Below are 18567 nucleotides of genomic sequence, written 5' to 3'. Positions count from 1 at the left end.
TCCCTCTACTTTTGATTACATGTTAAATATCTCTTGTAGCAAATCCACCCATCCATCCACCCATTCACTCATCCACCCATCCATCCATTCATCCACCTGCTCACTCATAATTGTACTAGACACCACCCAAAGGTTAAGAGAAAAGAACTCCATAAATTTGGAAATCCCAGATGTGAAAAATTCCAGATGGTAATGTAAGGGAGGGAAACCTTTTACTATACCCTCTTAGGTTATTCCCTCAGGCTAGGGACTGGGAATTAACCTGACAACAGACAGATGAACAGAACAGGTTTATATCCTATGCACACAGGGAGCCTCACAGAAAAGAAAATCCCCCAGAGTGGTTAGGCCTCAGAGCTTATGTACCGTTTTAACAAGGGATGACAAATTGTGGAGAGGTGACAAGACAAAGAAAAGGGATATGAACTTGTAGGACAGTAAATTGTGGGAAGGTAAATATATGGAAGAAAGTAATGAAAAAGAAGGGTTATTTATAAGGTTTGTTATGCAGACTTGAGTCTGTTTTCTCCAGTGCTAATGGTCATGTTTTCTTCCTGGTAGGGGAGGTGGGGTGGGGGTAGGGACACTTTCACAAATTTCCCTTTGTGTTGGGGCAGAAAGGGGGAGGACAGAGAGCTCCATTTGTGTCTGCTCTTTTCTTAATTACTTTAATTCAAAAGAATCCTTTTGTCAAAGTGGCATATTTTGGGGGTGGCATATTCTGATCTCCTTTAATAGCATGCAAAAGAAAGCAAACTAAATAAATATCCTAGTCTGGGTCTCCCCCTTACTACTCTTGTGTCACTTCTTAGGTTCATTTCTCTGACACTCAGCTATCTTACCTAAGATACAATGATAATTCTTATCCCATCTATGAGGCTAGACTAAGGACTGAGAACTGTGCATGAGGCAGTTGTAAACTGGGAAGAGTTTTATGCATGTCGAGTATTACATATTAAGTGTACTGGGTGCTGTAGACACCACGTTAGTTTTTCTCAATTTAACAAAAAGTATTGCATCTAGAGATTCTGATAAGAAGAGGGGTAGGTCCAAGAAAGGTTACATTCTGTTCTCTCGAGAATATTGTTTCTTTTTCATACCTCTAAATCCATATTAATAGTTTTTTTCTTTTGTTTCAAAATATATTATGATATCCTTTTAAAATTACACTTCAGATCTTATGTGCTTCCCTTCCCCAGACACCTACCCCCAGCTGGCAACCTTTGCTTAAAAGGCAATAAACAGGGGGGCCTGGGTGGCTAAGTTAATTAAGCATCTGCCTTTGGCCATGATCTCAGGGTCCTGGGATGGAGTCCTGCATCAGGCTCCCTGCTCAGAGGGGAGTATGCTTCTCTCTCTCCCTCTGCCCCCTGCTCATGCTCTCTCTCTCTATCTCAAGTAAATAAATAAAATCTTTTTTAAAAAACGTAATAAATAGTTCTCCAGAAAAGTATTCATAATGGCTCAAGTTCAGGATGGGCCTCCTGGAGGAAATAGCCTTTAAACTGCACTGGAAGAAGAGAAGGCTTGGCCAGAACAGAGAGAGAATGGTCTTCTAGAATAAAGCAAAGCATGAGCATAATACAAAGAGATGGCAAGAACAGAGGGTGTAGGGAAATATAATTGTAAAAATATCCTAAAACATTTAAAAATATAGTCCCAAAGGTGATTTAATATTTAAAAATGGTCCCTTCTAAGAAGTCACTTCAGGGAAGATTTTTGCTCTATGAATTCTTACTCTTTTGTTTTATGTTTTATCTTTCTGAAGAAAAGAACATGATCTAATTAAAGTTTGAAGACCAAGGTAAGTGTCAAAATGGCTACATGTAAAGTCCTTTATAATGATTCTAGTCTTTCATAATAGAAAGCCGCCTTAATTTGGCTGAATGCAATGGTGATTTTTCTTTTCAGGAGATCTTTGGGTGAAAAATAATTATCCAACTCTTCTTCTGAAAAACACAGCAGAACTTTTAGAATCAAGTGAAAACAACAGCTTTTTTAGACATAGGCAGCCAAGTAATTCCTGAAGATGTCCAGTTCTGTTTTAGCAGAGAACCAAGAAGGTGCACTTGGACAGACTTTGTTTTCATGTTGGCAGACAGGAAAGGACAATGAGATGTTTTCCTGTACTACTTCCTGTAGAGCAGATCTGTCACTTTGCCAGGCTCAATAATGACATGAACTAAGCCTTTCTGGAGACATTTGGGATATAAACTATTACCACACATGTGCATAGTATCTTTCAAATCTCTATGTTCAATATAAATGTCAAATGTGTTCTTCTTCCTCTTTGGAAGATTCTAGGAGTGCCTGGCAAGAAGAAGCTGCTGACTGGAGTCCAGAACCAAGCTAATCAACTCTCCTGAGTCAAAACAGTGTCTGAATGATGAGTCCCCAGGCAGATTTCAGGAATGTAGAACATTTGGTGAGTTTACATACTGTTACCAGGAGCCTCTTGTTTGCTCTGCTGGTGAAACCAAAGCCAAGAACTTCCTGGGGAACCAGAAACTCTTGGGTCCTAATACAGTTCTTTGAAAAGCCATTTCCCATTCATTCACTCACAAATGCATATCAGATTACGACAGTGTGGAGTCCATTGTGCTAGGGACTATGGAAGACAAATGAGTATGAATACTTAAATCTCTATCCTAGAGAAGTGTTCACTTTTTAGGGGAAACAGGCATATAGTTCAGACTTCACCCTGAGGGCACTGGAAACCATTACAATGTTTAAATAGATACTAACACAAGATTGTGCTTTAGAAGAGGCAAGATTAGAGTCAAAGCAACCAATGGAAGTTTTGTCAATAATCAATAGTCAAGAGATGATGTGGCCTGAACTAAGGCAGAGGAGTAGAAATGGAGAGATGTGAGGTTTGAAGAAGTAACACTGGAGAACTTGACCATTAATCCGATGTGAGGAAGGAGTAGAGGAGGGGAAAACCCTATGACAGGAACTCCACAGGAAAAAAGGGTGAGCCCATATTTAAGGGAGAGCTAGATATAATATTAGGAAAGAAAACTGATGACCTGGTTCCAGTTAGCGCAAGAAGTCGAGGAGATTTTCAGTGAGAAGTTTAAGGATCTATCAGTGTTTGCTTCTTATTCACTAAGGCAATGTTTTCCACAATGGATCATGACTCATTAGTGGGCCAAAATATCATTTTAGCAGATTTTGTCTGGCATTATTTTTAATTTTTAAAGCAGCTTTGTTGAAGTATAATTTACACACCATAGCATTCACCTATTGTAAGTATATAATTAAGAGAATTTTAGCAAATTTATGGTTATAAAGCCATCACAATAATCCAATGTTAGAACATTTCCAACAGCTCACAAAGTTTTACTGTGCCACTTGTAATTCATCTTTGCTTCCATCGTCAGTCCTTGGAAACCCTTGATCTTCTTTCTGTCTCTTTATTTTTGTGTTTTCTAGGATATAACTTCATTTTTTTGCATGTGGATATACAATTATCCTATAGTGAGTTTTTTTTAAAGGACAATGGAAGATACTAGAATGCAATCCATATTGTTTTATAAAATGTATACATATTCCATGTGTTTTCTGAGTTGTGAAAAAGAAAAGGATTTGCTTTTTTGGTTCATGATCAAAATATCTTCAAAGCTACTGCAGATAATGTCCAGAGTATCCAGTACAAAGATTTGGGAAGGAGGAAAAGAAGAAGGTTGAAAGAAATTGAGAACAATGGTCATGAGAGAGGAAGCCCAGAGTCAGGACTTACATCCAGGACAATGACCAAGCTTAGAGAGCTAGTTGCTGGTGAGGGTTCTATCATGTTGGGGTACTCAGGCTCTATGAGTGGAAGAAATCTGTGAACATTCAATGAAGGGAGTGGGTACTTCTAACATGGAGGATTAAATTCCTCAAGGGAAAGAACATTCGAGTTGGACTTGAATGAATAGTTTTCGTTAAGCATCCCAAGGAGGGAAGCACAGGGAAAAGCAGGGGTGTACAAATGAATAGATCAACTGGAAAGAAAAGAGCCACTAGCCCTTAAGGTGAGATTCTTCAGTCATTCAAAGTTTCTTTAATTCTTTGAGACTCACTTTTTCCCCAAGTGATAAGTTAAAAAAATAAAACAATTAGCAGGGCTAATAATGACAGCCTGTCCACACTTTCATTTTTTTTTTTTTTACTTAAAAAAAAAAAATCTACAGCATCATGAGAAGTTAGAATACCTGGTCTTCTCCTTTGTGTTCTTCCTCCCCATCCCAATAATCCACTTCAATATTTAGCTCTCTTTAATATTAGGACATTCTTCACAAAGTTAAGCAAAGCAAATGGCATGTTTCTGTGGGATCTTTACTCCAATTGCAATTTGGATTCTTTCCTAATAGTTAATTTCCACATAGAAGCTGAAAAACTGAGGCATGTGCTAGTGCATGCGTTTTTTTCAGTTCACAAATATGTAAAAAACAACCCTATTTGATATCTATAGCAAATATAGGTGCCTGCCATTACTTTGCTTTTACTTTGACTTTGACCACATAATAATTTTCCAAGCCTTGATTGCTTTTCCTGTTAATTAACAAGCTTGGACTATTCTAAATCTCTCTTGCCACAATAGGTACATCACTATTTTAGGCATCTTCAGTGTAATTTATACTCACTATTTTAGGCATCTTCAGTGTAACTTATACTCACTAATGCACGCCAAGATCCAAAAATAGCATAAATCCACCAACAGGAAAGAAAAGTGTAATTACCAAGATTAATGGCATCCATACACATTTATAAGAAATGGCATTTCCTTTCATAGTAAACTTTTAAATTCTTAAACACATGAAATATATTGTATTTTCTTATGCAACCAGTTTGTAACAGATGTGATTTTTCATCTTAGGCAGTTATGCACTTACTTATTTATTCAAGAAGTATTTCTGGGCCACATATGGCATGCAGAGTACTGCCCTGGGTCCTGTAATGGGCTCAAACTCCCGAAAATGGTCATCTTATGATCTACTAAGACAGGAACATAAATAAGTATGGAACTAGTCAGTAAATATGATCAATAGGGCGGGGTGTGTGTGTCACAGATAATAGTTACTCTAAAGTGTGAATACTTATTTCCACATGTGATGAGAAACACCCCAGAGGGCAGGACTTTAGAGGAACCTTTTACATCCTAATAAACACCTGTTCTCAAGAATGAGGCAGACTATCTGAAGGTTAGATCAACTTGGCAGAAGAGGAGGAACATAATTTGTGTCAGTATGAGCCCACAGACCAAACAGGTTTAACATTTAGGTCGATAATCCTTGACTGTGTCCCCTCAGAATGCTTTAGGGTGTTTTCTATAAATGACCCTGATTTTGGCACTGCTTCTACCACCTAGTATTTTCATTTTCAGCTGTTAGTTTAGACTCAGAACTACATCATACAGGAACTACACACAGGGGTTTAAAAATATTTACTGCAAATTGAAATAAAATTTAGGAAATGGATGATGTTTCAGTATGCCATTTTAAATATCACATTTCCTCTTTTTGAAGCTGGCAGAAGTCATAACTTAGTTATTTGAATATCTTTAAAGACTAACACTTGGATTATTCCTGACTTATATTTAGTCTTTAAAAAACTATGTTGTTTAAAAAAAAACAACTATGTTGTTTTGAAACCCAATTTTGGAGGCTAGCAGAGACAACTTATAACAAGCATGTGTATGAACTTACATACATATTGAGGGCATAATAGGAAATGGTGCTGGAGGGAGAAGCCAGGTCTTGGGGTCAATGTCTAGTTCTGTCATTAACTAATTGTAAAACCTTAGAAGAATCTCTTAATTTTACTAAACTTGGAATTTCTCAGCTACAAAATCAGGGAACTGAAATAAATGATCTCTAAATCCCCTTCTAGTTCTTATGATTTTTGTCTATATTTATCATTTCTGTGTCATCAGATCCCCAGGTTTTATAGATTAATATTTACTCATTACTACAAATACCGAGACTGTCTCTAGAAAGAGAAGCCAAGCTGATCAGCCTGAGAGGATGGTCTGCAGAAATCAAGGTGAAATGATATGTATGTGTGTGCAACAGAGATGAAGACTTAAGTCCAATGACTCTCTTTTTTGCTTTCTGCCAGCATCAGTACGAATCGAATGGTTGAATTAGTTCTGAACCCTTTGCAAATCAACTTAAGTTATTTGCAAATGGGGAAGTTCTGAGAGAGCAATTGCTCAGCATTTTGTCTGAGAGCTATAAATAGAATTTGAGTTAATTGCTCAATAATACAAAAATGATTTATCTCACAATAGTAGAGTGGAAAATTCAGGCAATTAAAAAGAAAAATAGAATACAAGACACAAAAGCAGTATCCAGTGGGAGACAAAGTTCTTTAATCAAGGACATTTTCCTGGGTGTCCTGACATCTCTCCAGAGGCAGCTGTCTCCTCTCCTACATTCAAGGCTGGTCCTATTTGTATGTTTTAAAAGAAGCAATGCAAATGTTTCATTAACATGTTTGGTGTATGATAAGTCTGTATTAAAGAATTATTATGCCATGAGTCCTAGTTGCAAGGAATGTGCTAAACTCAGAAGAGGTATCTCAAGGACATTGTACCTAGTGATAACAGGCATTCCTGCAGCAACTGCCTCAGAACGTGAGGCAGATCCCTAAGCAGTGATTTGCTGTAAGTGATGCCTGGAGCACCCCCAAATGGGTAGACGCATCGAGGGAAACTGTCCCAGTAAATGTACTGCTCTATTTACTGAGTCTGTGTTGACCTTGAGGTTGTAAGGAAGGCCAGAGGCTTAGGGTTAGGACAAAAGCCCATCACCTGTTCTAGTGACAAGTCATGTTTATTTCCTCAAATCTGTTGATTGATAATTTGGATGGGGGAGTAGGCAGTGGCAGTGGCAAGATTACAAGTCACTCAGTAGCGAGGGCAAAGGAGTCAAGACATGGAGCAGTAAACAATTTCAGACATAAGGCAAAGACAGACAAGTAGGGTGACTTGGTGGACAGAACATGGATTTGGAAGCTGGCTGGGGTCAGGTGTTCATCTTGATTCCACACTTCCTAACAGCCTGACTTTCCATTTCAATCTCTTCATCTGGAAATCAGAGCTAATAACCCCTCCCTCATTAGATTTTGTGAGGATGAGATAATGTTGTAAAGTGCCTCAAATACAGTGAGCATTTAAAAAATAGTCTTTCCCTCTCTGCCTCCTGGGTGGTTAGTGCCTCCCCCTAAATTCGTATGTTGAGGTCCTAACCTCAGCACCTCTGAATATGACTATATTTGGAGATAGGATCTTTATGGGGGTAAGTAAGTTAAAATGGGGTCATTAAGGTGGATCCTAATTCAATATGATTAGTATCTTTTTTAAAAAATATGATTAGTATCTTACAATAAGAGCAGATTAGGACCTGGACACACACATGGAGGGAAAACCATGTGAGGGTGCACAGGGAAGACAGACATCTACAAGCAAAGGAGAGAGGCCTCAGATGAAACCAATCCTGTCTGATACCTTGATCTTAAACTTCCAGTCTTCAGAACTATGAGAAAATAAATATCTGTTGTTGAAGCCATGCAGTCTATAGTATTTTGTTATGGCGGCCTAGCTAATATAATAGCATATAACTAATGGCCACCCCATCTCCAGCAGAAGGGCACATGGCAAAATCTGGCCACAGCAGAGGGAGAAATCTAATGTCCAGAAGCAGCTATAGCTGGTAGGTAACAGTATACTAGGGACACCTAAACTCATGCAAAATCACTTAGTGTGCACTTATGTGAAGGAAAAACAAATACTCTGAATGTAAAGCTGATCAACAAGATCCTAACAAGATATAAATCTGATAAAACATAAACTTTTACTTATGAATAAGGGAAAATAAAAGTTGCAATAGTGGGCATGTTAAGCCATTAATACATAAAACCAGGCATTACTGGAATTATATCTTGATGAGACTAAAGTATTTTATTATTGTTGCTATTAAGATGACTAAGAGTAATAATCAAAATCTTAAATAGCTTACAAATCCAGGTGTGTTGGCTTAATAAAGTGCTTCAATTTGAACCTTGAGTGGACATGAGTCTTCATCTAAGGGACTTTCTCTACCAGTCCAACTCATTGAAAATTCTCGTGAACCTTAGTACTTCTGGAGGGAAGGCAGGTGAACAGGATGCTCAGGAAATGATGTTCAAAGCAGTATCTCCTGTCTGGAATACACCTACGTGTTAGCTATTGAAATGCTTTAAAATGCCTTTCTGATGTGCCAAAGGACTATTAAGTGAGCTTTGGAAGCCTATGTGCTTTCTTGCTGATTTAATCACTGTGGGTCTTTTTACAGAAATTGAAGCCCACTTTATTTTAATAACTGTGAAGTGAGTCTGGAATGTAAATTCAAGCCCTCAATGGACAGCATTGCCTCCTCAAGGAATGCCACCGCTGTTGCCTCTAACCTGAATTTAGGGGAACTCAAATCGTTGAGGTTAAACAGATATTAACAGGGATCCCTGGGTGGCACAGTGGTTTGGCGCCTGCCTTTGGCCCAGGGTGCGATCCTGGAGACCCAGGATCGAATCCCATGTCGGGCTCCCGGTGCATGGAGCCTGCTTCTCCCTCTGCCTGTGTCTCTGCCTCTCTCTCTCTCTGTGACTATCATAAATAAATAAAAATTTAAAAAAAAAGTAAAAAAAAAACAGATATTAACATCTTGCCAACATTGCTTCAGTAAGAAGGAAGGCAGGAAGGGTGGGAGGAATGATGGGAGAAAGGAATAGAAAGAAAAAAGAGAGAACAAGGAAGAGAGAGAACTTGTGGTTTTAGTTCCAATATGTGAAGACCTTGGAATTCACCATTCCCATTCTCACAACAAGAAAAAAGCCAAAGTGAAAACCTATGACTTCTCTTTGATCCATCAGAGAGTTGAAGCTAGAGGGCAAACTGCCTCCACAAAACTGGAGAGATAGATAAAGAAAATTGCAGCCACAATTAGCTTACCAGGAGAGGTGGCCAGAGTCAGTAACTGGTAGGAACACTTAAATGGTCATTTTGACAAATTGCTGCAGGCTGAGTGTGAACTAGCTTGAGACTTAAAAGCCCCTAGTGGTTGGGGATCTCTGGGTGGCGCAGTGGTTTGGCGCCTGCCTTTGGCCCAGGGCGCGATCCTGGAGACCTGGGATCAAGTCCCATGTCGGGCTCCCGGTGCATGGAGCCTGCTTCTCCCTCTGCCTCTCTCTGTCTCTCTCCCTCTCTCTGTGTGACTATCATAAGTAAATTAATTAATTAAAAAAAAAAAAGCTCCTAGTGGTTAATCTTAGGGAAGGTTCATGCTTTTGTGCCTTTTACTTCCAGGAGTCCCCCAGGTTCTCCTGGTGAGGATTAGAGAAAAATTCTCTCCTGTTTTAGGAAGGAGGAGGGGGAAATTAATCCTTTAAATATGCCCAGAGGACGCTTGGAAATACACACAGAATATTCTCCATGACAAAGACTTCTCCAAGGTGAATTACTTTACCAGAGCTTTATCTGACCTGGAGAAAGGGCAATTAGATAATTCTAGGCCTCTCCAGCCTTCCTGTAGCCCATAAGGGGATGAAAAAATATCTAAAAACACTTCTGGAGGTCAAAACAAAGGACTCCAACCCACTGAAAGACTGAGATTTAATTATAAGATAATAGAATGCTTCCCCTCCCTAACATCTTTGCACCACATCAGCAGGGCTCCCATATAATAATGGTAGATTACAACGAGAGCTATAAGGCTTTCTATTTAAGAAGGAGTTCATAGAAGAAGAAGAAGAAAAAAAAAGAAGGAGTTCATAGGGAAACCCAAAGATGAGAGGAGAGAAACAAACAAGAGGACTAGAGGAGGGACACCTGGGTGGCTCAGTGGTTGAGCATCTGCCTTTGGCTCAGGGAGTGATCCCAGAGTGCCAGGACCGAGTCCCACATCGGGCTTCCTGCATGGAGCCTGCTTCTTCCTCTGCCTATGTCTCTGCCTCTCTCTCTCTCTCTTTCAGTCTCTGTCTCAAATAAACAAACAAACAAACAAATAAATAAATCTTAAAAAAAAAAAAGAGGACTAGAGGAAACTCAAGCTACTAGCACCAATAGCCACAAAACACATTAAACACAACCCGGCCAAATTAACATAGAACCTCACACTAAAAGTCCAATTATCTCAGTTCCTATTATCTAAAGTATCATGTCTGGCTTTCAACTAAAAATTATGAGGTATGTTCAAAGGTAAAAAATCCCATAATCTGAAAAGATAAAGTAAGCATCAAAATCAGACTCAGATATGTTACACATTTTGGAATTACCAACTACCTAATTTATCTGGGGCTTAGTCAGTGGAATGTGCAACTCTTGATCTTTGGGTTGTGAGTTCAAGCACTATGTTGGGTTTAGAGATTACGTATAAAACAATCTTTAAAATAAATAATAAATAAAGTAAAATAAAGCTTATGGCTAATATGTTGAGGGTTCTAATGGAAAAAGTAGACAACATATAAGAACTGATGGTTAATGTAAACAGTGAGGTGGAAACTCATTTGATGAGGCTAGCATTACTATAATGTCAAAACCAAACAAAACATCACAGAAAAGGAAACCAATAGACCATGTCTGTCATGAATATAAATGCAAAACTACTCAACACAATATTAGCAAATCAAATCCAACATGCACATAAATGTAAAATATGAAAACTGTAAAACTCCTAGAACACAACATAAGAGAAAAATCTAGATGACCTTGGATTTGGTGATAACTTTTTAGGTACGACACCAAAAGCATGATGCATGAAAGAAAAAAATTGGTAAGTTGGGCTTTATTAAAATTTAAAACTTCCCTGTGAAAGGCACTGTAAAGAAGATGAAAATACAAGTCACACACAGGAAGAACACATTTACAAGATGCGTATCTTTCTTTTTTTTTTTTTTAAGAGATTGTGGGTTTTTTGCTTTTTTTTTTTAAAAAGATTTTATTTATTTATTCGTGAGAGACAGAGAAAGAGAGGCAGAGACATAGGCAGAGGGAGAAGCAGGCTCCATGCTGGGAGTCCGATGTGGGACTCAATCCCGGACCCTGGGATCATGCCCTGAGCCAAAGGCAGACGCTCAACTGCTGAGGCACCCAGGCATCCCAAAGCATATATCTTTGTATCCAAAACATATGTATATGTTTGTATCCAAAACATATAAAGAACTCTGAAAACTCAGTAAGAAAACAACCTAATTTAAAAATGGGCAAAGAGGGCAGCCTGGGTGGCTCAGTGGTTTAGCGCCACCTTCAGTGCGGGGCCTGATCCTGGAGACCCGGGATCAGGTCCTAGGTCGGACTCCTTGCATGAAGCCTCTGCCTGTGTCTCTGCCTCTCTCTCCACATCTCTCTGTGTCTCTCATGAATAAATAAATAAAATCTTCAAAAAAAAAAAATGGGCAAAGAATCTGAATAGACACTTTACCAGATATATGGGTGGCAAATAAACATATGAAAGATCATCATTTTTCATCAGAGAATTGGAAATAAAATGTTAATGAGATACCCCTTAGTAGAATAGCTAAAATTAAAAACCCTGACAACACTAAATGCTGACAAGGATGCAGAGCAACAGAGCTCTCATTCATTGCTGGTGGGTATGCAAACTGGTACAACCACTTTGGAAGACATTTTGGCAGTTTATTACAAAACCAAACATAGGCTTACCATAAAACCCAGCATTGTGCAAACAAAAACCCAACCAAACAAAAAAATTGTGCTTCTTGATACATATGCAATTGAGCCAAAATCTCATGTTCACACGAAAATGTGCACAGGCATGCTTAGAGCAGCTTTATTTACAATTACCAAAAACGGGAAGCAACCAACATGTCTTTCAATAGGCAAATGGATAATTAAACTGTGGTAAGTCCAGACAATGATATATTATTCAATAATAAAAATTAATGAGCTACCAAGCCCCTCAAAAACATAAGGGAAGCTCACATGCATATTGCCAAGTGAAAGAAGCCAGTCTGAAAGAAAAATTCATACTATATGATTCCAACTATATGACATTCTAGAAAAAGCAAAACTTTAGAGACAGTGGTTGTTACAGATCAGGGGAAGGGTGAGAGGGCTGAATAGGTAAAGTACAGGGATTTTAGGGCAAACTAAGAAGCTATGCTGTACAATACTTTATGGTGGGTACATGATAGAATTTGTCCAAAACCACAGAAATGAACCACACAAAAAGTGAATCTTAATTTATACTATGGACTTCAGCTAACAATAACTTGTCAACACTAGTTCATTAACAAATGTTCATTGTTCCATGTAACATGTGTACAACAGAAGTGCAAGATGTTAATAATTGGGAAAACTGAAGGGTATGGAGTTCTATGGGAACTTTCTGTGCTATCTACTCAATTTTTATGTGAATCTAAAATTATTATAAAATATAAAGTCTACTAAAGAAAAATGGAGGAGGAAAGGAAGGAAGACAGAAAAAGAGGGGGGAACAGACCACTACAAATACAAAGTTCCCCAAATCCATCCCTTCTTCCTCTCTCTACCCCAAATCATATTCCTAAAATTGGTGTATTTTCCCATGTATCATTTTACATCTGTAACATATGCATACATATGCATACTTTTATTAATTTTTATTTTTTTATTTTTTAAGATTTTATTTATTTATTCATGAGAGACACAAAGAGAGAGAGAGGCAGAGACACAGGCAGAGGGAGAAGCAGGCTCCATGCAGGAATCCCGACACGGGACTCAATCCCGGGACCACAGGATCACGCCCTGGGCCAAAGGTGGTGCTAAACTGCTGAGCTACCCGGGCTGCCCTTATATATTATATAGTATTATTTTGATGTTTTACAATCTTATATAAATTACATACTGTATATATATCCATTTAAATCAACTATATTAAGGTATAATTTACATATAAAATAAGACCAATTCATGTTAGGTGTGCATTTTGATGAATTTTGATTTACATATACAGTTGTATAAGCCATAGTAACACCCTTACCCACATTCCTTCCCTATCACTTGACCCTTGGGAATCACTGATATGCTTTCTATGACTATAGTTTTGCCTTTTAAAGAATTTTACCTACAAAGAAATATATATAGGCTTTTGTTTCTGGTTTCTTTCACTTAGCATAATCCTTATGATTCTCATTCATTTGTGTTTATCAATAGTCCACTCCTTTTTATTTCTGAGTGGCACTTGTTTGTTGTACTCTTCCACAATTTATTTGTTCACCAGTTGATGGACATCTGGGTTTGGTCCAGATGCACACTGTGTTTAAGTCCTTCTGTGGGAATCTGCTTTCATTTCTCTTGGGTGGATTCCTGGGAGTGGAATGCCAGGGTGATAAAGTACGTTTATGTTCTTAGGAAACCAGCAGTCTTCCAACAATGTTCCAAATTACATTCCTCCACACAGCATATGATAATTCCAATTGCTCTGCTTCCTCACCAACACTTAGTATGATGAGTCTTATATTTTAACCATTCTGATAGGTTGTAGAGTGGTATGTCATAGTGATTCTGATTTGCATCCCCTAGTGGCCAATGATGTAGAACATCTTTCACGTGCTTATTTGCCATCTGTTTATCTTAAATGAAATGTCTGTTCAAGACTTTTGCTTATGTGTATTTGAGCTTTATAATCTTACTGTGTTGTGTGAATTCCTTGTATGTTTGGGATACAAATTCTTTATTAGGAAATATTTGCAAATATTTTCTCCCAGTCTATGTTTGGCTTTTCAATCCTTAAATGTCTTTTGAAGACTGACAATTATTAAATTTTATGAAATCCAAATTATCTTTTTTCTTTTAATAATTTGTCTTTTTAGTGTTCTGATTAAAAAACTTTTCCTAATCCGAAGTTACCAAGATTTTTTTCTAATGTTTTCTTCTAGAAGTTGTCTAGTTTTAGCTGTAACTTTTAGGTGTACAATAATTTTGAATTAATTTTTGTGTATGGTATGAAATAAGGGAAAAGGGTAATATTTTTTGAGTAGGGATAGCCAATTGTTCCAGTATTATTTGTTGAAAAGACTGTCCTTGCCCTCTCTCTCCCCATTAAATTTCTTTAGTACCTTTGTCCAAAAATCAAATCAATTGACTGCGTAGGGAGGGAGGATGATGGGCAACAGACTTCCAGAATGAAGAAGTGAGAAGTGGGTAGTTCCTTTCCCCACTATAAGAATCATTTTACTGAAGAAAATTATTTTTAAAAACTCAACCATTTAGTTCCTGAGAACTATCCTAAGGGTACACAGCAAATGAAGAAATACTCATTTAAGGAAATCCACCAAATTTGGTAAGAGCAAGAGTCTGTGACATCTGAGCCATGCCTTACTTCTTTTCTCCCCACCTTCAAGTTGCAGCTTATGGAAGCAGTGCCCTGTATGCTCTACTGCAGGCAGCTGCAGCCAAGAATGATATGGGGACTCTCAGTCCCCACCATGTCCTAGAATATGGCTGCAACTTCACCCTGGGAGGGGCAGGCTGCTCATGTTTCTCTCCACAAGCGCTGTGCTGCAGAAGCTATATATTCCTATTATATACATGGCCCAAGAGACTGAGGCTCTCTTTCTTGACTGTATTCATAGGATAGGAACACTGTTTTAGAACCAGCAATCTGGGGCACTGGGGCCTCCTCTCTAGCCAAGAAGGCCAGAGATTAGCACCTGCCCCCTTCAGCAACCATTAATAGAGCAAGGAAGTCACTGACTGTTAAGGAGGCCATTATCTGTACCCCAGCTCCTGTGCAGTGATCCAGTTTCTGCCCAAAGAGAGAGTCAAGCCTTAGGAAGTGCATGGCAACAAATTAAATAACTTGGATGAAATGACTAAACTGCTAGAAACACAACTACTGAAACTGACTCCAGAAAAACCTGATAATCTGAATAGATTTCTAAGAAGAAATTGATTTAGTAATTTAAAACCTTCCCACAAAGAAGAGCTTGGTCTCAGATAGCTTCACTGATGAATTCTTCCAAAAATTTAAAGAATGTATACCAGTCCTTCACAAACCCTTCCAAAATATAAAAAAGGAGGAAATAGCTTCCAAATCATTCTATGAGGCCAGTAGTACCCCGATACCAAAACCAGAAAAAGAAAATCTACAGATTATTCCTTATTAGTGTGGAGGCAAAAATCCTCAGCAAAATATTATCAAATAGAATCCAGCAATGTATAAAAAGAGTTATGCATCAGTACAAAGAGGGATTTCTCCCAGGAATGCAAGAGTAATCTAATATATGAAATCAAATTATCCATTCATATAATAAAAGACAAAGCCACATGTTCACCTCAATAGGCACAGAAACATAGATTTTTTTTTAAGTGGCCAATAAGCACAAGAAAAGATGCTCAGTATCTCTAGTCAGCAGTGTAATGCAAATCAAAACCACAATTAGATGCCATTCTGCACCCACTAGAGTGACTATAATAAAAAAGACAGACATTAAGGTGTGTTGGTGAGGATGTAGAGAAATTGGGATCCTCAGTAATTTCTGGTGTGAATGTAAGAGTGTGCAGCCACTTTGGAAAATAATTGACATTTCCTCAGAATTTCCAGCATAGAGTTAACATATGATCCATCAATTCCATTCCTAGGTATGTATCTCCAAGAAAGTGAGACATGTGTCTACATATAAATTTGTACACAAGTGGTTATAGCATCATTATTAATGATAGCCAAAATGTTGAAGTAATCCAAAAGTCCATCAACTGCTGAATGAATAAATAAAATATGACATATCCATACAATGGAATATTACTTAGCAATAAAAAGCAGTAAACTACTGATCCATACTACAAAAAGGATGAATCTTAAAAACATTATGCTAAGTCAAAGAAGTCAGACACAGAAAGTCAGAAATTGTTTGATTCCACTTATATGAAATGTCAAGAACAATTAAATCCATAGAAACAAAAGTAACTTATTAGTTGTCAGGCCTTAACGGAAAAGGGGAGATGGGGAGTGGCTGATAATGTGTATAAGATTTATGTTGGGGGTGAAAAGTATATTCTAAGCCTAGAATCATTGCACAACTCTGTGAATATACTAAAACCAATTATCCATATATGGTTGGATATATTTATGGACTTTCATTCCACTGATATGATTGATCCATATGTCTATATTTACACCTGTACCACACTGTATTAATAATCTTAGCTTTTTAAGAACTCTAAATCAGGCAATTAAATAGTCCAATTTTGTTCTTCTTTTGCAAAAAAAAAAATATGGCTACTCTAGATTTCATCTTTCTATACACATCTTGAATCAGCTTGCCAATTTCTACAAAAAGTCTATTGGAATTTTGACTAAAATGTGTTAAACCTATGGATCAATTTGTGTAGAATTGACAACAATATTGAGTCTTCTAAAACAAGTGTATGACATATCTCTCCATTTATTTATGAATTCATTTGTTTCTCTCAGCAATGTTTTATAGATTCCGGCATCTGGGTCTCTTACACCTTTTGTTAAATTTATCCCTCAGTATTTTGTAAATGATTTTTTAAAAAATTTCAATTGCTACTTTAAATTGCTCATTGCTACTATATGGGAATATAGTTTAAATTTTTGTATAGTGATCTTCATTTTGCAGCTTTGCTAATTCTTATTTGTTCTAATAGCTTTTTTGTATCTTCTGTTGGATTTTCTACATAAGGACCATATCTGTGGTTAAAGATAGTTTGCCCCTTCCTTTTTAATCTGGATGCCATTTATTTATTTATTTTTGTTGCCTTTTCACAATGGATGGGACCTAAAATACAATGTCTTATAGAAACAATGAGAGCAGATATCCTTACCTTGCTCCTGATCTTAAGGGTAAAGCTGTTTATTTTTCACTGCTACCAAGTCTGCAGGTGTTTTGTAGATGCTCTTTATCAGGATGATGAAATTCCCTTTATTCTTAGTTTTTTTGAGAGTTTGTATGATGAATAGATGTTGAATACCGTTAAATGGACTTTATATGTCTATCAAGATAATCATATTTTTCTTTTTTAGTATGTTAGTATGGTGATTAACACTGATTTTTTTAACTGAAGTATAGTTGACACAAAATGACACACACTGTTATATTAGTTTCAAGTGTACAACATAGTGATTTCACAGGTCTATACATTATGCTGTGCTCACCACAAGTGTAGCCACCATCTGTCCCCATAAATGTGATTACAATACCATTGACTATATTCCCTGTGTTGTACCATTTATCCTCATGACTTATCCCATAACTAGAAGCCTATATATCCCACTCCCCTCCAGCCATTTTACTCATCCCCCTATTCTCCCTCCCCTCTGACAACCACCAGTTTGTTCTCTATATTTGTAGGCCTATTTCTGCTTTTTGTTTTTGTGTGTGTGTTTGTTTGCTTGTTTTGTTTTTTAGATTCTACATATAAGTGAAATCATATGGTATTTGTCTTTCTGTTTCTGACTTATTTCACTTTACATAATACCCTCTAGGTCTATCTATGTTGTCACAGATGGCAAGATCTTGTTTTTTTTTTATGGCTGAGTAATACTCCATTATATATTATATATATCTTGCATCTCTATCCATTCATCTATCGATGGACACTTGGGTTGCTTTCACGTCTTGGCTGTTTTACAATAGCAATAGTGCTGCAACAAACATAGAGGTACATATGTTTTTTTGAATTGGTGTTTTCATTTTCTTTCAGTATATACCCAGTAGTGGAATTAGTAGATAATATGGTATTTCTATTTTTAATTGTTCAAGGAACTTCCATACTATTTTCCACAGTGGTTGCACCAATTTACATTCCTACCAACAGTGCACAAGTGTTCCTTTTCCTCCACATCCTCACCAACATTTGGTATTTCTTGTCTTTTTGATTCTAGCCATTCTGAGAGGCATGAGGTGATATCTCATTGTGGGTTTGATTTGTATTTCCCTGATGATAAGTGACGTTGAGTATCTTTTCATGTGTCTACTGGCCATTTGGATGTCTTCTCTGGAAAATGTCTATTCAGTACCTCTGCTCATTTTTTATCAGATTATTTGGGGTTTTTTTGGGGGGGGGTGTTGAGGTTTTTTTTTTTTTAATTTTTTTTTTTATTTATTCATGATAGTCACAGAGAGAGAGAGAGAGGCAGAGACACAGGCGGAGGGAGAAGCAGGCTCCATGCACCGGGAGCCTGATGTGGGATTCGATCCCGGGTCTCCAGGATCGCGCCCTGGGCCAAAGGCAGGCGCCAAACCGCTGCGCCACCCAGGGATCCCGGGGTGTTGAGTTATATAAGTTCTTTATATATTGTGAATATTAACCCCTTATTAGATATATCACTTGCAAATATCTTCTCCCATTCAGTAGATTGCCAACATTGACTGATTTTTGAATGTTAAAAACTGACCTTGCATTTCTTTTTTTTAATTTAAATTCAATTAGCCAGCATACAGTACATCATTAGTTTCAGATGTAGAGCTCAACAATCATCAGTTTTATACAACACCCAGTGCTCATCACATCATGTGCCCTCCTCAATGCCCATAACCCAATTACCCGCATCCCCCCACTCATCTCCCCTCCGTGACTTT

Source organism: Vulpes vulpes, chromosome 1 (genome assembly GCF_048418805.1).
Source record: "Vulpes vulpes isolate BD-2025 chromosome 1, VulVul3, whole genome shotgun sequence".
NCBI lineage: Eukaryota > Metazoa > Chordata > Mammalia > Carnivora > Canidae > Vulpes > Vulpes vulpes.
Note: the sequence above shows the minus strand (reverse complement) of the source record.